The sequence below is a fragment of the Paralichthys olivaceus genome, chromosome 15 (assembly GCF_024713975.1).
Source record: "Paralichthys olivaceus isolate ysfri-2021 chromosome 15, ASM2471397v2, whole genome shotgun sequence".
Taxonomy (NCBI): Eukaryota; Metazoa; Chordata; class Actinopteri; order Pleuronectiformes; family Paralichthyidae; genus Paralichthys; species Paralichthys olivaceus.
Window position 1 is genome coordinate 12,470,682 of NC_091107.1, and position 24,975 is coordinate 12,495,656.

The following is a 24,975-nucleotide window of genomic DNA, read 5'->3' on the forward strand; positions in this document are numbered from 1 at the left end:
GTCACAAGTACGCTACACCCGGTTGATGACACTTCACCGTCAGCTTGCTCCCAAATTTCAAATCATAAATATCAAACATGTTTAGGATTTGAAATCGGGCAGGTCAGTGACATTAAGATTATGTGTGTGAACTCCTCACACTACAGGATAATTGGTCCAGATCAACCTCAGATCAACAACGCCCTTAAACCTAACAAGAAATGTATCCAATCATCCTCCAATGTGCAAGTTTTTTTTTCTAACCCAGGTTTTTGAAACACCGAAATAAAAGTGCAAACAGGATGTACTGCAATACAAATTTAACCACACGACTTTTCGTTGATAAACTAGGTTCACTTCAAAGTTTAGGACGAAATAATATGTTTGTCTGATCTTTCCTGCAGGCTTGTTGATGAAAACAGATGCAACCATTAAAATCAAGGAGCCAGAAGCAGGTAAACTCTGCACAGAGCTGCAGAGGTTTGCTGGCAATAAAAGAGCACTGTTTACATCACACAGGATCTTTTTATTCTATGTATAAAATATATTGCAGTAAATGATGATGCTGTAGAATGACTTTTTAGTTTAGTGGGTCAAATATGAACATGACACACATGACTAATCAATGAACCTGCAAAGCCTCCATCACTTTATCCTCGGCAGAATGTCTACATTTGTGGCACACGGGGCAAAATTGATACTTAAAAATTCAGTGATTGGAGAAATACTTAATGTCATATTATTCCGTCTGAAGTTCAAAGCCCTTTGAATGATTTAATTTAAGATACAGACCAGACGTATCTTCTGAATGAAACATCACAGAAACATGTATGTCTGTGATGTTTGTCTGCAGAATCACCGAAGCATTTCATGTCATACAAGAAAAGAGCTGTAATGGTTATAATTCCTTTGAAAAAACGAGTGCAATAACGATACGTGCTAATTTGTCATAATATGGAGCAAAGATGGTTTTGACCTATTTACAATGGTTCATTTTCTTTTTTGGAAACCGTGGATTAGAGATTAAAGATGCCAGACACAATGGTTGCTGCTAATAGTTGCTAATTATATCTTTTGCTGCTGTTTTGTAATGAATCATACATTTGTCTATTTGCTTTGTTTCAGTAATTACAGTGTAACTGGTAAATGAGTTCTACAAAAACACAAAGACACATTTAAACATGCAAGCTTCTTATAGAGGATAAAGTATAGGGAAGTGTATTATTCGGCATTCACTGATAACAGTTCATATTGTGTTTACTTCTTCATATTTAATCAGGGGAGAATTGTGGGCTACCCATCATCTCTAATGGATAGACATTAAGTACCAATATATTGTAGGAAGTAATAAATATTTTAAAAAAACAGATCTAATGTTTGTTTTTATGAATGTGGTGGAGTACTTCTGAAATTGCTTTTTTTAAGGCTGTTCTCCTCCACTGGGACAACAGGAGACAGTCTGGGTCAGCACAGCAAGAAGAACTGATGCATAACAGACAAAGAGGGTGACCAGGAGATTTTCAATGCGCCACCAAATCTTAAGTCCACAGCACGTCAGCATTTCTGCTTCCAAAAGCAAAAATGTCCGTTTTATGGTTTTATTAAAGATCTGCACAGTTTAGACTTTGCAGGAATGGTAATAACAATCATTTTACATGTATTTTTTTACATTATGCTTGACTGTATGCGTTCATCTTATGAATATACAATTTACAGTAAGCAATAAAAATCCAACCTAACTACTAAAGAGAGATAAAATCAGGGTGAAGCGGTTTGATGCCATAAGTGTGATCTGAATCTTTAAGTACCTCACTGCAGGTCACAGTGTATGCGCCTCAGGGGATGTGCCCAATATACCTCCTCATCTTCTCCACCTTCTTGTTCCTCCCACAACACCATATTCACACAACAGGAGCCTGCATATGAATCTGTGAGCATTTGTTTATTAATGACAGGGATAAGATGGAATATAGCTGCTTTAGCGCTAAGTCAATTATTCAACGTCAATTAATTTGACACTTTATATGGTCCATCAAGAAAATAATGATGCGATTAACTGATGATTATAGCAACTATTATAAAAATGTTAACTACAGTTAATCTAATGAGGATACACAGGAATATGACGCACAACCAAAATGGAAAAGTTATCTGAAAACACTATAGCAATACAAATGTAATAATATAGAGATTTTTGTGAGCCATAATTAACCTATTTAACATAAAGAGTATAAGCTCAAGGAGATTGTGGTCAGTTGAAATAAAGTTTAATCATGGATTCTGCTGCATTGAGATCATCATATAAATAGAATATGCATGCAAATATAAGTGAGCAAAAGGCAGCAGGGGGTTGTCACTCAGGCGCTGATAACTGCCTAGGGACCTACAGCACAGATACAAGGACAGCACCCGTCCTCCACCCTGCAGCACCCAGGACGAAGCAGACACAGAAGGCTGCTCAGCTGTGTGAGATCACTCTAACAAGCTGCTACCTCGGATTGGCCCAGCTGAAGCGTCCTACACTGTTTGTCGTGCAGCAACTAAAGCTGCCTCAGTGAGCTGTTGTTGCCGGGTTTCGAGTTGGAATAAATTTTGTCTGTGTTCGCCATGCAGCTGACTCCCCTGCAAATCTGCAGCAGTCTGGAAGAGAAGCTTTCTTGAACTTAATGCTGGAATAAGTGACATCCAAATTTTTCTATTCACCTTAAAAAATGTACCTGAATTACAGTTGGAGTTATGTTATGGACTTTGGATCAGGCTAAAATCCCAGATCTTGTGTAAATAATGTTTTCTGTCTTCAATATGTGTCACAGTTGTGCAACATATATGCATAAAATGCAATGCTGTGAACTGCATTTCATCACATCAGGCACATTTCTTCAAACATTAAAACGTGTAATTGCATGTAAGGCATTGTGTTCTCTGCACATGTGCAAGAAGCTGAGATTTGTTTTGTATTAATTAAATCTAGTATCTAATCTCATCCACACAATATGAATTTAATTCATTTGACTGATCTGTCTATTATTGCGAGCTGTGTCAAATCTCCTCTTTTGGCAGCTGCGTTTTATGGCTGAACACATCATAATGGCTGTCTCACTCGGAGGAGATCTCCAAACAGAAACTTTTAACTGAATGTGGAGGACACAATATCCATTGCGGGTTACTCTGCAGATCATTTTGTTGAACTGTCCTTGTCTGATGCTGAAAATCAGACTGCAGTGCAAATCCAGATTTACATTGAAAGTAGGTCTAAAGATTGATAAGTCACAAAGCTGCAGGGAAGTGAGACTGTCCTGTCAAAAACAAGCCCATAGGTTGTCTGTGTTGCAGCTGACAGAGTGCTGCAGGGGTGACATATTTTTGTAGGCCAACCCGGAAGTCAGCGTCAAGTTGGTCCCCTTGACAAAAAGCCAATAGGGTTTTCTCATTGGCCTTTGGATTACTGCAGAAAATAAGATAGATACAGTCACCAGTCGTAAAATATTAGCGTAAGTCTATAAAGAATGGGATACCTCTGCCTGGTCCCCAATCACACTGCACCAGATTTCTTTCATCAATATTCATGAATAATTCCCTGGTAAAACGGTGAAAAAATAAGTCTATCTTACATTCTCCTGATCTGGATTTGCAACTGAATGTAATGGGTTCTTTGCTGACCCATAACACATCCTTCCACCAAGTGTCATAGAAATCCATTCCGTTTTTTTGGAGTAACTTTGGGTAAAAAATCACACAAACACGCAGACACGGATGAAAACCTTGCAGAGGCAGCTACACCACAGATGCATGACTTCAACATCACCACCACTTAGCTTTCATTTTGTAATTTGTTGAGGCTTTCATCTGTTTTACAAAAGCCTTCCCTCTTACAAAGTGAGAACCAGTTACTTGTACTGTAAATGCTGCAGTTAGATCGTTTTTGTGTTTGGTGTCATGACACTTAATGTCCCTGACAACCTCAGGTCACATTAAGTCTAGCTTGTTTTCCGCCTGTTTTAAGATACAAAGAATCTTTCAAAAAATCATGAGTTGGACAAGAAAACCAGAAGTGCAAAATTACTACCTTAATTCTGTGTTATAAGGTTCATAGAAGAACATTGGTTCCCATTTGAAACCAATGGTCGTTGTTATACAAAACCAAATTTATGACCAATACCCAAGCTTAACTGCATTTTATTATTGTAATGATGACAGTGAAGGTCAAGTTAGCCACTGTTAGTATACACCACGTATTTACTGTTGTTACCATGACGACCAAGGTCCAGTGTGAATGCCCCCATCGGGGTGCTATTTCAGGAGAGACTCCCATGGGTCGTATCACAGGGTGGGAACAAACAACCTATATGGATGTTAATGCTGAAGCTGCTAACAGCAGTCACTAACACCTGCATTTCAAAATATGATATAAATCCAAAACAACTGAAAGTTATTAAATGTTAAAATGCAACTTCTGAATGCACCTAGCATTTCACATTTTATGGCTGCAAAACTGCTCTAGAATGTTCTCCACTTTTCCAAGGTCATTACATACTGTATGATGATTGTATTTGCTGAGGTTCTTTTCTTCATGGATGTGCATCACAGAGTTCAGGGATAATCTACATAGTGTGGGTGAGAATAAACAAATTAGTAATTAGCTTGTGCCAAAAACACAGCAGTTAGCTATTCTGTACAATTCATAAATGTAAAAAGGTAAATACACAATCTATGTTCATGTTGCTTATGCGTACCTTCAAAGTCAGTTCTCCCTTGGTATTACTGTTCTCCATCGCAATTCCTCGTTCATAGCATTTTCTGCAACTCAGCAACCACCTACAGCCGAAACAATCTCCTCCCAGTGTACGTGAATGGTTTTGTTATTTTCATTTTCAAGTGTGAGATCATTTTTGACACTGACCTAAAATGCTTTTTTGGACACTATTTTCATTTTCTTCATTTACCAAGTTGTAACGCTTCTGTCGTAGCTAGGTATGAATTGTCAGATTTGGTGTTTGATGTATGGACTCAGACATAGTTTTTATTTGCACGTCAAGTAGAATAAAAATGCATCATCAATTCACCTCACACACAAGTGCACAAACCCTCATATCACAGTCCACGATCCCATGTGGTTGTGCTTCAAACACATGCACGTCGACAAAAGTGCATCACTAGGGTTCTACAACGGTAAATTTGTACATTGCACAGTATTTATTTCTTGCATGGATGATGATGTATATGTCGCACTGTACAGTCCTGCCTAGACCGGTATCAATTTTCTCAACTATCTATCTCCAAGAAAGCTAACTGACATATTTCTAAGAGTTTTTGACGGTTACGTGCTCAAGTGAAGCCCTTTTTCCTTTCATTTTGTGTAAAAAAGTGCCAGATTTTAATTCGGTGTCATCCAGTGAGAAACCCTGGTGATATTTTTCCTCGCAGCAGCTCAGGGATGAAAGGCCAAGGTGATGCTTTTTCTTTTCACACATGTCACCTTGACTCTTGTCTCTGAGCTTCTGTAGTGTGCTATGTTGCACTCAGTGAACACTATACCCCCTCTCCCCCTGCCGTGTGGGAAGGCATGATTATTTGGTGGAAGTCATAATTGGAACATACTGATGTTGTTTCATGCTTCCTATGAGCATCTGCACTGGTGGATCCAGACGCTCAGTGCTTGGTTGTGAGATCCCTATTTTCCACAGTGCATGTCAGTGTCTCCACCTCAAATATGTGTCATGTTGCAAACAACACTCTCTTCCTCTCCCAGCTTTATGAATCTTACATTTTATTCCTTCCACCTTTTCCTCAGTCCTCTGTCCTTTTTTGGTGGTAACTTCATATGAATAACTACATTTTTCATGATGGAGATGCACTCATCTATACCGGCTAAAGCGAGAGCTGAAACTTTAATTACTCATAGGTGACATATCGTGTTTATTTTTGTTGAGATCTTTTGTTGTATTTTCGTCCAATGTGTTTTCTGTGGGGGAAGGGGGGAGAGAACTGAGCTGATTAGCTGCTCCATCAGTGGTGATGGAGCCAACATTACCTGTGTTACTCTTCAGTGGTGTCAGTATGAGTTTTGGCAGAAAATAAATGCACCCATCTATCATATCACTTAGCATCAAAAAACCCTTCTCCCCTCAGACTGGTACCTATTGAATGATTCTTCTTCTTTTAGCTCAACAACAATGAATTCAATTTGCCAGTGTGACTGCTGTGAAGAAACTCTTCTGTTGTGCAGGAGTCAACATGACGACTTTTCCTTTATTCTCCATTTATTTTAAAGTAAGGTGGTGAGGGAACATCGCCGGGGGTTTTGTGTGAGAACACACAACACATGTGTTGTTGTAACATTTAATGATCACAATAAAAGAAAAGATGCTAGCCAGGTGGGATCTCACCACATGATGTGTGGCATTTATTTCTCTGCATTTTCAGTTCCAGTAATCACAGAAACAACACGGTCTAATAATTTTCACATATTGAGAATTTAGTGCTTGATTAACCTGAAAACTGTTTTTATCCCCTGATCTGTTTTTCATTTCAGTGGGTATTTTATAGGGGGAAAGCTCTCGTATAGATGCTTGTCTTAAGACACTTTTACAGAAATAATGAGATATTGTTTCCTTGCTGCGATGTAGATGAGAAGACCGACACCTGTCATGTCTGTAAATTAAATATGAAGCTGCAGACAGTAGTTGCATAAGTTGAGCTACAATGAAGTATGGACATCGACTATTTCTTCATCAGGGCTTGAGGTCTCCAGTTGTTGCCAGGCAACCTTTGGCCAAAAAAATACTCAGGCACATAACCCCCTGTAAAATGGTGGTTTGTTGTTGATAATATCACAGTGTGTCAATCAGTGAGTGTTAGTGGTGCATATTTCCCATAAGTCCATGATTTGTTAGGTGGACTGATCCATTTGTGGTGCAAGCAGGTGCACAACCTAACATGAACCTGATTGGAGTGCTCATCTCCAGTCGCCATTACAAGATACCTTACATGTTTTTGTCTCTTCCTGTGAGCATTAATGTCTCACCAGTAACTTATATGTTCTGAATACTTTGACTGAGAATGGCCTTGTGTCCCAGTATGGACATTCCTGTGGGTGAAGTGATAAACTCCAGTGAGTTAACAGATGTTGTCATGTGTAAAATTTGACGAATGTTGCTGGGGAAGAGGAAGATACCTGATTCCATGTTTATATTCTGTAATGCTTGTGTTCATTGACAGCATGTTGTTAATTGCAGTAGCTTTTGTCTAAAAAACTCATGTGTTTGATTTTGAGAACGTTGTTATTAATACGTGAAAGGCTCATATCTGCCATTTTTATCGGCCAAGCTACAGGCTTTGTCAGTCGAGCTCTATAACTAGTGGTTATTAGGACCACTAGTTTGATTATTATTTCTTCCAGCATTTTCATATTGTGATCCCCATTATTTTTAAGCCATGTAAACATTAGTATCAAAGCCTAGTTAAGTTGTTGGTACTATGTTAGTAAACTTATCCATGTATCTATTTCCTATGTGTTTCAGAAAACACACCTTGCTTTGATATTTTCCATAACTGGGTCAAGTCTTGTACGTTGCCTTTGATAGTGCTGCATCGGGACCTGGGCCTATGTTGTAAAATAAAAAGGGTTTTGTAGAAAAGCAAGTTGAAGGTACTGACAAATATCATTTTAATAGCGGCGCCAAATGAGTATATGCGGCTATCAACATTTTCTATCAGTTGCTATTTCTCTGTATTTTCTTTTCGCAGATGTTCTGTGGAAAGCTTTTTGCTTCAGCTGAGAGCTTAAGAGATACTGTATAATCACCGTCCTCATCAACATCTGCATCAGCAGAATCCTGACCCCCGCCGTCGGGTATACACGTAGTCTTCATCAACACTGCCATCATTATCCTCGCCCTCATCATCCACTTGACCCTCTTCTTGACCGTTAGCTCATATCTCTCCATCAGCTGTTATCCTGATGATTTATAAGTTGCATAATTTACAGAATGATGTACGACCCTTTCAGAATCTGTAGTGCTAGAAATGAGATGTTTCTTGCGCTCTCTTCACAGTGTGCTGTTTTTCCCAGTGACATGAAAGTAGCCATCGAAATATGGATTTTAAAAGTAACTTTTTAACTTGCACATAGCGATGCTAATGGTGGTAAATCATGATTTCTTATGACGCATGTGTGTGTATGTTTGTTTGTGTGTGTGTGCCTGTTGTGTGCCTCCACAAACTGCCATTTTGTCTTCCTGGGAAAGCTCTTACACATTCAGGCTCTCAAAGAAACTGTCCTCACTGCACCTGTACATTTAAGTGTGATAAATATGAGCAGATATGGTGCCGTGGCTTGAACCACACTCAGACTGAACAGCCAATTTAGAGTCTCTGTCTACTTGCTGAAACAGTATACAGGCCATACACAGTGAGTGCATGTGAAAAGAACAGGAGTCTATTCTCTGAGTGGCACAGGCTGTATAAACAGCTGACATTTTCACAAACCAGCAAGCCAGGTAATTAGATACAAGCTATATAATACTAGCTACAAGCATAAACATGGCAATATGCACAGTACCCTCATTAGGTAAATGTACATGGACTGTAAGCGTAAGAAAGGATGAAATGCATGCATACCTGCGTGCTACGTAGCTATAACTGTAATACCATTAGATATGCTATCCCTGGAGATTCAATTTGGCTTTGTTTCCACAGCAAAATGTAAGATTTATATGACAAGACATCTCATGGGTTCACACACTGCAAATGAACCTGCTATAATCAACATCTTTGTCCGATGGCACAAAGGTGGAGTCTGGGTTGTGGCTATCTGGGGCTCAGCTCAGACATAAAGTCCACCAAACAGCATTAGACAGAGTGTAGCCGTGGCATATCTGCAGTTGGATTTATTCACTCACATGTCAGTGCTTGAGCGGGGAATTATTACATACGTAACATGATCGCCACTGAACAGAACTAAGTGTCTAGGCTTTATTTTTTTCCAAAAACACCGACTGAAAAGACATTCTCCGCTTGCCACCCACTCTACCCCGTTTCACACATAATGACTCGAGTGATGTGTGTGGACGAGCAGAGGATGATGCCATTTAGTCAGACACCGTCAATTTCTGTATGCCGAAGTAGGAATGAGTGGAAAAAATGTTTCAGCCTGATGAATGCATTTGATATTCTGATAATGCAGTGTAATATCTCTCTGTGCTTATATTGTATAAACGCTCCCTGTCTGAGACCAAGATCAGCTCCGTTTTAAAACAAACACGTTGGTGGGCTGTGTTACTTTGGTATTGGTCGTGCAAACAGTAAAAATTTTGCATTCACATGTATGTAATTGGTCAGTCCAGGGTCACAAAAGGCAGCAAGAGTTGAATTAGGTTCAACCTTTATTGCTAAATGGTGTTATGTTTTCAATTTAGCAGACTTTCCTTATGTTTGCCAAGGAAATTGTGTTTTCAACCCAGTCTGTTTGTGTGTTGTTTTCTGTGTTTGTTGGTTGTTTGCAAGATTACACAAAAACGAATAGATTTCCATGAAAGAACTCCAAGCGAAAGGGGTAGATTACATTTTTTCACTTTGTTTAAAGGTACAGTGTGTAGAATTTTATGATATGTAGTGTTGAAATTGTATGTTGCAGCTGAATAACCTCATCTCACCCTCCCCTTCCAAGCATGAAAGAGAACCTGTGGCAGCCTTCAGTTCTCATAAAAACTCAAAGGTGTTTAGTTTGTCCAGTCTAGACTAATGTAAAAAACATGGCGGCCCCCGTAGAGAGGACCCCCTTCATGTAAATATAAAGTATTTAAATATAAAGGACCTTTTCTGGGCTAAAGAAAACAACAATTCCTATAATTTTGATAAAACGAACTAGTGAGATCATGAGGATTATTCTACATTTCTGCCAATAGTTCCCTTTCACCTAAATCTTACACACATAACATTGTGAGATGGGCCATTTTATATAGGTTTTTTTCAACATTTTCACCAATTTCCCAATAAGTAATGTGTGGATCGTGACATTTTTATTTTCATATTTAGCACATAGGTGCTCATATCATGTATGTATGTGCAATTTGGTGCTGAGAAAAATCTGTAGCTTGCTGATTTAAATGTAGTTTCACAGGAGGGGTATTTTTCAGCCCCTGTGCGTTAACAAATATGGCTAGAAACCTGTAACTACCATGAATGTGTAGCTATAAAGCTTGTTTGAATATAAGGTGATTGCTGGGCCTTGGCTGAAGTATGCAATCTATTGAGTGACACTCTAATATTCCTCCTTCCATGTTTTCCTTATGTTTTCCTGCCATCTTCCCCAGTTCACCTGCACACCTGAAGCAGGTAGATCCCACAGGACACCGCCACATCATCGTTCACTCTCAGGGGTAGAAACATTACGACTGCTTCTCTCTACACTGTCTTTACCAGTCTTGACCTGCTAACACCAGTTTTACATGTGTCCAGGATCCCCTGCCTCTCTACAACAACTGACCCCTCAGCCTGCCTCACTCTGTGAGGTTCCTTTTGTTTGGATGTCTGACTGCTCTGTTGCCTCTGTTACATGTGGACACTCTGACCCCTGCGACAAGTTTTTATAAGAAACATCTTCAAACTTTGTCTTTCTCTGTTTGTGTGTTTTGCATTTATGGCATAGTCTTTCCCATTATTATTAAGTTTTTATTTGTTGACAAAGTATGTTATGCGTTTTGACACAATCCTCATTTTTAAAGGTTACTTTTTATTTAGTCTTGCTCTTGCATTTATAATGGTCAATTAGGTCGGTGACTTATTTTCATAGTGTTAATTGACGGAATTAACACTGCTGAATTTTTCTTCCAGGGTTCTCTGTGTTGGCACATTCTCACTTCGGTGTCATTCAAACGAATAACAATAATACATTTTCTTCATGCAGAGCTAAATGATGTTGATCTGCGTGGTCGTTCTACTGAGACGACAAAGGTCTGCAGGTCAATAGTGAGCATTTCCTTTTTCTCTTATTGTATTCACTATGAGTTAAAGCCACTCCAGCATCCACATGGAGCTGTAAAGCTAATTACATCATTGCAACTGATGTCTCACTATTTCACTATTGACTGATCTGTCCATTATTATTTAAATTGATCCATTAGTTGTTTGGTCTATAAAAGAAAGATGGGTAAAAAAAATCCCTATCACAATATCATGAAGGCAAATTGATTACATCAAATGACCAACAATTCAAAAATGTACGATGAATTAATTATGAATTATGAATAAATATTTTTTTATATCATTATTTGATAAAAGCAGTTGCCAATTAATTCTGTATAAATGAATCTATTAATCGATGAACTCATTTCTATGAAGTCACAATACCAGCATGTTAGAAAAAAGAACAGCGCAGTGAATCTCTATCATGAATGATTAAAAAAAGCAAATAACATTCTTGCTCATAGATGGTTTTTAAATATCATTAATAGGCTCACTCTTAGTTACCAATCAGGCAGAGGTTAGCATATGATGCCAAAACAAACTATCAAAATAAATAGCAAACTTCAGAAAAAACGAAATTTAAATATTGACAGCATTTATTAAGTCAGTTGACACCAGTGTGCAGGAGTGAGAGCTCACTGTTGGGAGATCACTGGAACTTCTAAAAGAAGAACTCCAGCAACTACACACACACACACACACATAAAGATCTGCACTGCTAAGATGTCGAGTTTTTTATAAACTGTCAAAACATACACTGATCCAAATGCAATGACTGTCAGGGACTTAACATTTACAGTGCAGATATCAAAGATCAATGGAGTCCTCCTGTTACTGATGAAACTTGAGAAATGTGCACATTTTTCAAATTGCCTCGGGAATATGTAAATAACCCGAACATTAGCATCATGAAAGCAGCCCATGTGAGTTTTAATATATAAGACAAGTCCCTCCCCCACGACTCAGAAGGAGTTTTGTCTTCGATGTGTGTTCTATAAATTAGCTCCTCATGAAGACAAAAATATGCACACAAAAAATCCAAGACAACTAGTCCCTGTTGTGCTTCAGTGACTTTTCCAGGAGCCGTCATTCAGCGCTGCACTTGCTCAACCATTTATTCAGTATAGCCTATTACTAATGATGGAAATGTTTGCCCTTGAAATCTCTGTTAATAAGCAGCTATGCTATGACATCCATGATTAGATCATCCAGTGCTGTCACATCTCATCCAGAGGAGGATGCCACCAGACAAAAGGAGAGTGGGAGCAAGCAAGCATTCTACCCTCCGATTCTTTACACACACACACACAGACTCACAGACACACAGACTCACAGACACACACACAGACTCACACACAGACACACAGACTCACACACAGACACACAGACACTCACAGACACACACACAGACACACACATACTCACAGACACACGTTTGCTCTTCAGCAGCTATGCAACAGAAAAGCCTGGGTTAATCTTGGGTAACAGCTTCTTGGACAGGATCAGAAAGCTCCACTAAGACCCAATGAATGCTGACATTGATACAGCACAGAGCCTCCTCACACAGGTAGCACACGCGAGACAAATGCCTTTATAGATGAAGCCGCCTCGGGCAAAGATAAGATTGATTTTGCAATGCAGCATTAGATGAGATTTCCGATGCATACTATAACAAATTAACATGAATCTGTTCCCCATGAGAGACGCCTGCAGACACAGAGTGAATTGAAATAAATGACTGTCCCAGTGTTTACCACACCATCCCCCCATGCTGCAGTCAGTTGGCCGTCTAAGTGTGACAGGCCCGGTTCAGGCACAGCAGAGATCAGCGTGATGGATGGACAGCCAGGCAGCTGCTAAAAATCTCCTGATTTACGCCCCAGCCTGATGTGCCACTCACTGATCAATTGCATCCACGTAAATCTGCCATCCGCCCGTAATGTGACACGATAAGGAAGGAGGAAAGAAAGCTCGCCGGACTCTGCTCCTTTAACCTTAACTCTTATAATGCAATTTACAATGGCTGGCCAGGTTTTCTGTTCTTATTTTCCCCCCACGCGAGCCAACCCTTCAGAGAGGATCCTCCCATGCGAGAGGATATTGCTTCAAAAAAGATGAATACCTGTGTCGTTGAAAGTTATGCCTGGAATGAAAGAGAAAGATTCATTGAGCGATCTGGAACTGAGATAGTACAAGACCTCTGCAGCCCCATCAGAGGTTTCTGCATCAGATCTGATGCAAGTTCAATCAAACTCTATTTTTTTCCCATCCAAACCGCTTATCCTTTAAGGATTGTGGGGGAGCTGGATCAAATCCCAGCTGACATTGGCGAGAGGCGGGGTACACCCTGGACAGGTTACCAGCATATGGCAGGGCCAACACACAGCTTCAAACAACCACTCACATTCACACTCACACCAATCTTGATGTTTCTCTTATCAACCCAATCTGCAAGTCTATGGACTGTGGGGGGGTGGGGGGGGGGGGGGGGGGTGGCAGAGTACCCGGAGAAAACCCACCCACACAGAAAGACCCCCACCGCACCAGGATGCAAACCGGCAACCTTCCTGCTATGAGGTGACAGCACACCAAACCACCTTATTTAATTCCAATTTGAGTTTTTTTTTCATGTTCAACATTTCAAATACCACCACCATAAATAATGTGTATTATCAAGCTCAGATACCGTTGCATGTTGGACCATCCTCTTGTCACGGGTGTCTCAGGAAAATAATTTACCTTGTGCACTTGTTTGTTTGAAGGTAATGTCCTGTAAATGAAGCTGAATGTAGAGCTATCATTGAATAGTACAATACTGATCCAGTTTGTTTTTCACTGACATTTATAACTAATGTATTATTCGCATTTAGGGATGTCAAAAAAAAACCCAAAACAATTATGAAACTTGACAAATCAAATGTGTTCTTGATACAACACCTCCTTCACATTGTGATACATTATATCAATATACAGTAATGTGATGATATTTTAGGAAAGACTGGTTCTTTCACAGACAATTAAGTTTTGCAATTAGGGCCACTTAAGTGTAATTTTGCTTTTGGGACGACGAGAGCCGCACAGAAAGCTTTTCATGATGTTACTGTACGACAACAAAAATGCCACTAACTTTCCATGCTCTACAAGTATAGCAGGAAAATGCAGATTGAAACCTAGAGCATGTTTTACAACCTATAGAACTTCTATATCATCGCTGTGTGTTTAGGCTTCGTTGCGTTGCTGTCCTTTGAGTATTGTAACTGCATTATGTATAGCCTGACAGGGTGATATTGTGTTTTGTACCTCTAAGGGCACTGATTATGCTGCCTGGGCACATTTTGGTTAACAGTGCAGTTTCGACTTCGTCAACTTTTCCAATGCTGTCACACAATAACAAAGACGGATGAGTTTAAATGCCTACATTTGCAATGTAATGCAAGACTTCTGAATACGCCGAAGAAACCTGAATGAAAGAGAAAGACAAAAGCCAGCTCTCTTTAGCTCTTGGGTCAGGTAACTGATGTGTAATAGTGAATGCTTATTATAAATATCACCTTCAGGGGCTTTTATCTACACTCTCTAACAGCTAATTATTTTGTGTGCTATTTTAGATCAAATTAAAAAACTGTGCAAAGTAAATAAACGGTGGTTTTGAAACATTTATATTAGTTGATTTTTTGACTCTTGTAATATTTCTGATCCTCAAAAGATTCTAGTCTACACACAAACAATTTTTACATAGTGTGGTTTCTTATAGCTGTGCGTACATGTAAAAGGGAACGTTTGGTTAACGATAATGCCAGAGCTTACTTCATATAAGCCCAGAGTTGCTTGTGTGATAAGAATGCACCAGAAATAACAACGATCGTGGCTATAAACTGGTTTTCTCTACATTTGGTTTATACAGCTAGGTCTGATTACAAGTTTGCAGCAAAATTTTGCATTGCTGAATGACATTACCGGTATTCACAGGCATCTGCTGTGGCCATTATTACTTACATTCTTCACTGATATTGACATTGATGTAGACTTAATCACCACCAACTGGACTGGCATGCTTGTTTGAGCATTTGTAGTTTTTCTTGTGTAGGCAGAAATATTTAAAATATATATATATATTTGCAGTTGTGTAGACAAAGCTTTTATCAAGAACAGAGACTGATTGGAAACTGAGGTGTCAACAGTTTTAAAAGCTCTGTGATTCTACATGGTGGGAGATAACACTTGTTTCTGCTGTACTCAAATGTGCTTTAATCAATACTAAAACTGACAGTAGCTGATCCTTGAGCTGCGTAAGCTGGGTCCTGACTTCATAACTGAAACTAGAATAACACTGGGTAGAGCAGAAACAACCGCCAAGGCTACACATTGCTGGTAGTTACAGCTTTCTAGCCAAATATGTTACCGTACAGGTGCAGGAAAAAAAGCCTACCCTCCTATGAATCACATTTAAAGCTGCTAGATGTGGATTTCTATTTAGATCTTCATCAAAATGCACATGCTGATAAATATCGGTCCCCCAAACATGTCTGATCTGTTTTCATCAAGATCCATGAATTATTCCCTGACAAATCAACAAAAATGTTTAAAAACATTACGTTAAAAAAAGAGAAATTAAATCCTAGATCGGCCCTATGATCTGGTCGGCAGATTTTGTAATAATACCGTTGACAACAAAGAAATGCAGACAAAAACATAACCTCCTTGGCAGAGGTGAATATCTAAAATTCGATTTTCCTTGCACTGAAATCACATACAGGATATTTTACATTGTGTAATACTACTGAGTTAGCCATACTGTTCCTTAATGGCAGCTCGCCATATTACGTACAAGAATAAAATACAACAAGAAACAATTTTCATTCTCCAAAATGGCTGCATTGTCTTAAGCTCAAATTTGATGTGGTGTGTTTTTTTGTCATGCACATATTAAATGAATCACAGCTGTCACCGCCTCAGTCGCTCTGACAGGCTCTCATGTACCAACCTTTGCTGGATCCTGAGTAGCATTCTTCTTGCAGAAAATTATAGACCTCCTTCCTCTACACTCTACCTACTCTGCCACCTGTGGAGGAAATAACTGGCAGTTCGCTGACAATTATTTCACAGATTTATAACAATATCGATCGAGCTTCCCAAATCACTTTCCATAGTATGGAATGTAAAATTTCACAAATTTTTTTTCTGGACTTTCTTACTGTTTTACATTCTTCCTGCAACTCTTAAAAACGAGTAGTACAATGACCTATATTGTAAAACTGTAACCAACACAGCGCTGCTTTTGTGACAACTCTGACTCCAGGGCTCGCAGCTATATGACTTGTATTATGTGCAGGATTCCACTTATGTATCGTCTCTGTCACTTGAGCAAACTTCATTACAACAAAATCACAAATAAATAAATAACCCAAACTCGCCAAAGGTGTAAGAGACAAATATCTCAACAATGACCTTTTTTTTTTTTGTCTTCACCATCCAGGGACATAATCCCTGTTTGGCTGTGCAGCTGGCATGCAACTGAGTCACGCGTCAGCCCTGATTAGAAGCAGCAGTGGTCCGCGGGCCCCATTTCTCTGCCAGAGCCAGGAGTGGAAAAGGCCAGGGCCACCACTTTCAGTCTGTGGATATGACCTTGATGTGGTATGATAGAGAGGAAGCGACACGATTCGCAATGCCACACAATATCTGTAACCTTCCACTTCCACAGTATGCATGCTGAAGCTATTGAGCTGTGACACACACACACGCACACACCATGTCAACTGTACCCTGTCGTTATTTCAAGCAGTCTCCTCCTTCATGTCATCTAATCATCCATCTCTCTTTGCATATTGGCTGGTGCTTTGTGGGAGATATCTTAATTCCAAATATTAGCTCCTTTTCATTCAAAGCAGCTGCCATGCTGAAGGGAAAGTCACGTAAGTGCAGCTTTAAGAGATAATTACTTAAAGAAGTTCAAATATTAAGCTGAATGTGAAGTAACAAGATGTACCACACAGCTTAATTCCATTAGGGGCCATAATATTACACTACTAGTATTCCTAGTATTGGTTTAGATGCTGCCGTGGCAGCAGTGACACCATTTTCTTTTTGTGTTGCTAACACGACCCAAACACTTACATCTCAAGGGAAGGAGTGATAGAGACAGATGTCATATGAGTCAGATCGTAGCAACACGAGTGTGGTAAAGATGGCACTGAAGGCAACAAATATTCTGAGTGGTGAGAAAAATCTTGGCCGCAGCACATCCTGTGTCAAAATAGAGCTGATAAGAAACAAAAATAAACACGGAAATTGGACTGAGATGCAAATATAAATGAAGCATGACTGAGGGAAAATAAAACGCGGTATAACAAAAAGAAAACAAAAAGCCAAGACTGTGACACACCCTGCTGTTGCCCTGCTGTCTAAAAATATCACCATAACAACACTATATGCACAAAAAGTCGCCACACTCAGCATTGCTCAGTACATTGTTCATGTCGGGAGCACTGCAAGCCAGGACTTCCATGTCGTCAACATGGCTCTCATTTAGGAAGCCAAGTGGCTCACTACAGAATGCAATAGCATTTAAATGAGTCTGTCAGCCGAACCAGCAGGGATTTAAGAGTGCAGCCAAACAGCAAGTGCTAATGAGGGAACATGCAACAGATCTGAGACGCAACACTTGTGTGCTGTCCACATGAGGCGCCGGAACATGGCGTGCAGCAGCCAAGCAAAGACGGTCACCTAATTCAGGTGATCCGGGCTGGCAGTGCTCGTACACCTGTACTGTGAATACAGATTCCACTTTCCATACACAGGAAGCTTAGCGACAAATCTTACTGTGTTTCTGTTGAGAGAGAAATTTGCAAAACAAATATGGTGTACAGGAGCTGCAGGGAGGGCAGCGAGATATACTCAGAATCTTGGGCAAATTCCCTGCGATAAATGAATTGAATATATGTGGAGAGTATGAGGCTGTAGGTCCATGCACCTTGCTTTTTGCCACTTCACATTAAAGTCAGTCAAACAAAGAAAATTTTGAATGAAATTATAATATTTAAATTCCACACACCAATTTACGCAACCCACAGAACAAAAGACAAGGATTAAGCAATCTACCTCCCTCTGTTCTCTGTTCATTCACATTCATCCACATGCTGTTCTGTACATTGACTGAACGTTCTATATATTTGAGGCCAAGCTTTGCTGTGACACCATGTCCTCAGTGGTCACCCCCCCTGAACTGCTGCCATATAATCTGCTGAGTGGAGGCGTGTGCGGCTTTTTACGAAACATTATCTCATCCCTCAAGTTGGAGAACATTTTTCTTTTTCCAGCTCATAAGTTCCCTCCTGATTTTACGGATAATAAATACAAAGCTGTCTGGGGTTTGCAGCCTGTGTTGCAGATGATGGGGCAGCTTCTTGACTCAACTCCTGTTCTCCCCCTCCCTCCTCTCTCCCTCTGTCTGTCTCCCCTCTTTCCTATCTTTAAACTGGCCAATCCTCTGGCACCGAACAAGAAATCCCTCTCAATAATAAATACGCTACCTCGAGCATCTCAGAGACAAGGGCCCTGGATGCTGCATGACTCAAAACCACCTCAACTTCCACTTTTATATACTGTAAATTTATAATAGCCCACTATCACGCAGCATCTGGAAATCCTCAATCAAACACTGGATTATATGTAGCTGGTTTCCATATTTGTGTCTGGGCTGCAGCTCCTTTATTATTCAAAAGCCAACGCCACCAATGTAGGTGATGTAGCCCAACCACAGGGCATGTCTTCCGGCACGCAATTGACCGTGTTGGGTTTGGGAAGGCTCTCCTCCATCACATCCATCTATCCATCCATCCATCCATCCACCTCCACTGACTAATGACAAAGAAAGGTGAGGTGTGATCGTTTCTCTGAATGAAGTGAGATCCCAACAAAGAAAACCTCAAGAGAAAGTGGCAATAATCTGAGGAGCAGGAGCTGAACATTGGAAAAACAAACACTGACATTGAAAAGCACACATGGAGAGGAGCTCCACACACACACACACATACACACACACACACACACACTGGCTCTATTGTCAGCTATTCTACCGCAGGATGCTGTAAAGCTCATTACCTCCATGCATAAGGTCGTCTGTGTGTGGGAGGTGTGCGTTTACCTGTGCAGCATCCAGCGATCCAACACATGGACGGAGCCTCCGCGATGACGGGGTTTGGTTATTCCAGTCAGGCAGAGAGAAAAGAGAGACACGCGGAGAGAGGGGTGGAAGAAGAAGAAGGAGAGAAAAAATCCAGCGGCTGCCAGAGATGAATGCGGCGGAGGAACAGTGCGACCTTTGCCTTCACAAAGAATAGTCTTCTTATCGCTCAGATGTGTCGATGGAGGAGGCGGCGGACAGGGAAGCTGCTGCTGCTGCTCCGCACAGACAAAGATGCTCTCTCTCCTCCGCCGCACAGACAGCAGCGGCAGCAGAGCCGTCGTTCCCCCGACACTTGGTGGTAATAGTTGGGTAGGTAGCTTACATGGGTGGAGGGCGCGGTCAGCCGCTGTTGACCAATCCCGCTCCCTATCGAACCCACAGCGACGTTGCCATGGAGGATTGAAGCGCGTTTAACCAGCAGCCTCGTGCTACAGCCGAGCAGCTTTCATTTCCATGTGTCACATTACGGTGCTCATCACAGAGCCTCTTACACACAGACAGTTCCAACCTGCCCCATGCACCTCCATCATCACCCCCACCATCACCACCCCCACCACCATCAACCTCACCATCATCAACCCCACCATCATCAACCCCACCCTGCCTCCTCTCCATGCTGCCGAAGTGCCCTCCAGCAAGGCACCAGGTTGTAGGGTTCAGCAGCTGCCGTTCAAAAAGCCTGGCCACTTTTTTGAAGACAAAACCTTTTTTCTAATTTCAGTACTTATTCGCCAATTTCATTGATCAGCCCCCTGATCCACAAAATTTCATGAAAATAGAGTGAGGAGGTTTTGCACAATCCTGTTAACTGACAGCCAAACAAACGCAGACAGGAACAAGTTCCTTGGCGGAGGTAAAATTATCTTAATATAATTTTCAGCAGTATAACAAAGGTTCAATATCAATCAAACTCAAGCATATTTGATTTCCATGTGTCACATTAGTGCTCATTATAGAGCATCTCCACATAGGAGGTAGTACCTTACACAGACAGTTTCAACCTGTCCCCATGCACCTCCATCTTCAGCCCCACCATCTTCAGCCCCACCATCTTCAGCCCCACCATCTTCAGCCCCTCCATCTTCAGCCCCACCATCTTCAGCCCCACCATCTTCAGCCCCTCCATCTTCAGCCCCACCATCTTCAGCCCCACCATCATCAGCCCCACCCTGCCTCCTCTCCATGCTGCTGAAGTTCACCAGCTGCTGGTTGGTAAACCTCCTTTGTGGAGGTAAAACTTATAACAATATAATTTTCAGCAGTATAAAAAAGGTTCAATACATGTCGATGCAAGCAGATTTGACATCCATGTGTCACATTAGCGCTCATCATTGACCATCTCCACATAGGAAGTAGCTTCTTACAATCAGCCCCACCCTGCCTCCTCTCCAAGCTGCTGAAAGGTCCTCCAGCAAGGCATCAGGTGTAAGGTTCACCAGCTGCTGGGTTGCTGCTCAAAGGCCTTCCCACATTTCTGAAGACAAATCCTTTATTCCTAAATGATTCATGTTTCTCTAAAAATATATTCACTACATGGTGAAACTGAAAATGAATGTAAACCGGTTCAATTTCAAAATTGAATGTTTTCCATAAGATGTGTCACATTTGAGAGTAAGCAATAAAACAATCAACTACAATGGCACTCAGTAAAAGTGTACCCCCGCCAAGGCCCACAGTCCCCTCATGACACCACATTTGAATCCACAAGATCTGGATCTCTGAGAAATCTACAGAATTGTCAAAACAAAACAAAAAAATGCCCTATCATTAAGAAAGTGAAGAAAAAACCTGGATATGACCCCTGATCCAGAGTCATGCCCAACCCACCCTTTCACATAATCCTGCTAACAAACAAACACAGACAAAAACATTACCACTTAATAATAATCACAATACAATCTTCATCTGGAGAAATTTAACAAAGGATCAATATATTGTTTATGCATTGTGCAAGTACAGTGAGAAAGTGTAACGCATCATTTATCCGCTTCAGATTTGTAAAATGTTTTGTTGTTTATCTTGTGTTTGTCATTTTCTGGTGAATTTGAAACCACAACCATCAGAATTTAAACTTGACATTTACCGGGATAATTATTGGCCATATTGTCCAGCCCACATAACACATATAGTTCCAGTAGCCTACTCACACTTTCCTCCATATTAAGCTTCACATTTTGTCATATTGGTTAATAAAAGTTGCACAAAAACTTTAGTAAATCTAGAGAAGGATCATCTACAGCTGCCACTGCTTAATTTACAGGCTGTATAAGTCAACTTGTATTTGGTTTTGTATCACATATCCTGGCATTGTGGAATTCTTTTGTAATGGCTACTATAGAGCTTAAGTGCTGTAGCCACCCACCTTCCCAGGTGTGCCCATCGTAATGGCAGGGAGAGAGGAGACCGAGGGGGGGGCTGAGATTTCAGTGTTTGCGCAGATTTCAGTGAAACTAGCAACGGTTTTTACTGTTTATACTACATTTCATTCATTAAAGCAAGTTACAAGATATTACATAATGGGAACGATGAGAAATACAAAATACATAGAGGTGTAAACTGATTTTAAAAAGACATTTGCTAGATAGAAATTCAGCAATAAATAGGAGAGATCAAGTTGTAAACACAAGGTGAACATCTGGCGATGTAGAGCATTGTACATTTTATGAATGATTCTGCCAGATGTTTCTAGTTCATTAACTGTATCATGACTAAACCAGCAGTTACCAGCTCACCCCCACCCCTCTGGTGAAATTTGATGTGGTAAAACACAGAGATGTACTTTGGCTCTAACTCCTCCAGAAACACGTCAATCACATAATCTTTAAAAAGCTCAGGTTTACCATTCACTGTGCTATAAAATATGCTGGCGTGTAGGATATTCTATGACGTCTGTGTAGAATATTTCACTTATCAGTGACAGTTGACTCACCCGTGAAAGTCTAAAAGCCTGAGTCGGTACAGGCCTGAGCCTCCCTCCCTGCAAGACAGATAAAATCAAAGTAATCTGGAATCTGAGGATGACGTATGAATAATGAATGTTCTGAAATGTTTTTGCCTGCGAAACAATTCAGGCTGAGTGAGTAAATGGGGTTGAATACTTGTGCAGCTACATTTCAAAATTCCTGACTGGTAAAAAGCAACACTGTACCAGTGGTTATAATGGAGCACTTTTATAATGGAGTATTTTATTCCATTATAGTAGAAAATACAACCATGTGTTCATTTACTAAGTACAAATATTTCAGCTATATTTTGGAGCACATATTTATGAGTAAAAATGAATACACGGTAGTTTGTATGGGCATCCAAATGTAGTTGTAAACAGTAAATGTGTATGCAGTATATTATTACATGCACATCTGTCTTTTTAAAGATTTGTTTTATAGTAGTAATAAAACCACTAAGCAAAAGCCTAATTACTGAAGTAAGAAATGTCAGAAATCATAATACACCTCCCTCGCAGACAGATACTGTGGCAGAGATGGTGCAATATAATCTGAACCATGTCCTTATCAGAGCTGCTTCAAGCTCTTCTCTGAAGAACAAAGTTCACACATATTTTAAGGTTAAATGTCCATCGATGGTTTTCTGCTGCTTCTTACAACACAGATCAAGTGCTTATGAATTTCTTGTCGTCTCCCCCTTATCTCAACTTCAGGCTCCCTCTTCAGCCTTTTACATTTTAATATCTGTGCAATGCTTCAGCTGGGACTACTGGCTCTGTGTGATTATTACAACCGGGAGAAATGTGAAACAAAGGAAATGAGCAAATTAGAATGAAATTAAATTTATTGTGAAAAAAAAAGGAATAGACTTTGTGCCTACATCCCAGCAGGAAGTAGTAGTAGATATTATGGAAGTGATGAATTTAGTGTGTCAGATATGAATATGATTTCCCAGGAGCCTGGACAGTGGTGGTAGAAGTTTTTTTTTGATAGCGAATGCTAGCAAAAGAGAAATGTGATTCTTTAAACATATGTGCCATTCTGTGTGCCGAAACATCCCCCTCAAAGGAGAAGAATACATGGGACTCGTTTTGGCTGTTTTGCAAGACTTGACAAACACTGTCTACAGGCTGACTAGTTTCTTTTATTACAAAAGTCATCCTTTGTCCACAAAATAAACAGCAATACTTTTTGTAGTGCGGGCGACATTTTGGTTAATCTCTATCTATCTTTCTGCCTATGAATGAAGATATATTAAAAAGCTGATAGCCGATGTATTTTGGTGAATGTTTTCCGTCTCTTTTGCTCTCCACACAGACTGTTTACTCACGGAAACCAAAGCCTGCTCAATCGTGATTGGTCAAACTAGAAACTGAAACCAGTTGGCTTCCAGCCACAAAATCAGGTTGTGCGTATACACCCTAGCCCCATCCTGCTGTCTCAACTATTTAGTTAGAGTCTAAAAGTTAAAAGTGATCAGTGCCACACTTCTGAGACTTCTTAAACTGTCAATTGTCTTTATGGCGACCACATTTTAATCATCAGGTTCGGCACTGATGTGTCAAAAACACATTGAGCAAAAAGCTGACATCTTGTGCTCTTGTGGTGTAGGTCACAGGCACATGTGACTTTGCATACACTTAAAGCCTCTGCTGTATTTTTTGTCAATTTGCTAAGCAAATTCTAAACAATGCACAGAAGGGAGCAGTGAAATGTCTTTGCAAGGACGTCTCTTCATTTAAAAGAGAGGCGGTCTGACCATCTGTCACCTCATTTTTAGACATGCTAGCGGTGTGGTTCTGGGACGGCAATGTCAGTCTGCTGCTCCACTCCAGCAAACTATTGATTTGACTGCTGCAACTTAAAATATCTCAGCAACTATAGGAGGGATTCATTTGCCCCTGATGTTTTAAGTGAAGATATTGAACATCTTAATATCAGTGTGTTAGCTGAGTAATTGTAAGGATGTTAGCATGCAGACACCAGCTTTCAGCTCACTTGGCTTACGCACATACACAAAGAGCTGCTAATGTGACTGTGGACTCTCGGTCTCATTGTGTCACAAATCGTGCAACAGGAAATATGATGGTTTAAACCAAACCCTGCAGAGCAGAACTATTGCTCAATAAAGCATCAACAAATATAAAGGAAATACAAATAGAATAGATAATGTTTTATAGAACTTAAATGCACTAAAACATAATTATGTTACGTCACCATCTGTCTATTTTAAGGTTCCTGGCTCTAGGGCATAATCATAATCTGACCTACACTTTTATTATGAACATCTGGGGTATTCTGCCCTCCACACAACACACCACAGAGCTGCATGTGTGCTTTAGTGACCTGTCTGAGGCAATTATTGATTTTTGTGCTGGTCTTAGGCAGAGTAAAGCTCTGCGGCTTGGATGGGGAAATAAAGGGTCTCATCTGTTGTGCACAGAGATACGCATCCACAACTGCAATAAAATATTGAGCTGCATCCGTATTATGAGAAAGCCCTCAGGATTTAAGTAACGCATGCATGTTAGTGAATGTGCTCTGTGGCATTCTTCAGCAAACGGCAGGTTATTCTCTGCAGCTAACAACATTCCACTGGCTGGTGCAGTTTTCACCTAGTTAAAGCAGTTCACTTAGACCAGTTAACTTAGACCAAGTGAACTAATGAAAGGCTTTGCAATTGTTTAACGTTGTATTAGGGTTAAATATGGGTAATATATTGATGAATGATCAATTACTGTTGTCGATTTTGGATTTGAATAAATCCAAATTTACAGTGTCAAATACAATGGTAACCATTAATAAATGTCTTCAGTTTGTTTTAAGTCAGTACATTTAAAGGTTAGTTCTGGCGTTTCATTGGATAAACAGATCTGTAGGCCATGAATAGTTTATATT

General features: G+C 40.2%; 1 protein-coding gene across 16 annotated transcripts in view; it reads right to left on the bottom strand.

Annotated features, from left to right (window-relative positions):
- nrxn2a (neurexin 2a) overlaps window positions 1–19,620 on the bottom strand; it is a 119,300-nt gene extending 99,680 nt beyond the window's left edge. For 6 of the 16 annotated variants that reach the window (XM_069539891.1, XM_069539889.1, XM_069539887.1 and 3 more), the window contains exon 1: window positions 19,091–19,610. The gene's annotated coding sequence lies outside the window, so the exon portion shown is untranslated. Of the gene's footprint in view, window positions 1–19,090 lie in introns of all 16 variants that reach the window. The other 10 variants (XM_069539893.1, XM_069539898.1, XM_069539892.1 and 7 more) reach the window with 4 other exon arrangements.
- Window positions 19,621–24,975: the final 5,355 nt, after the last annotated feature.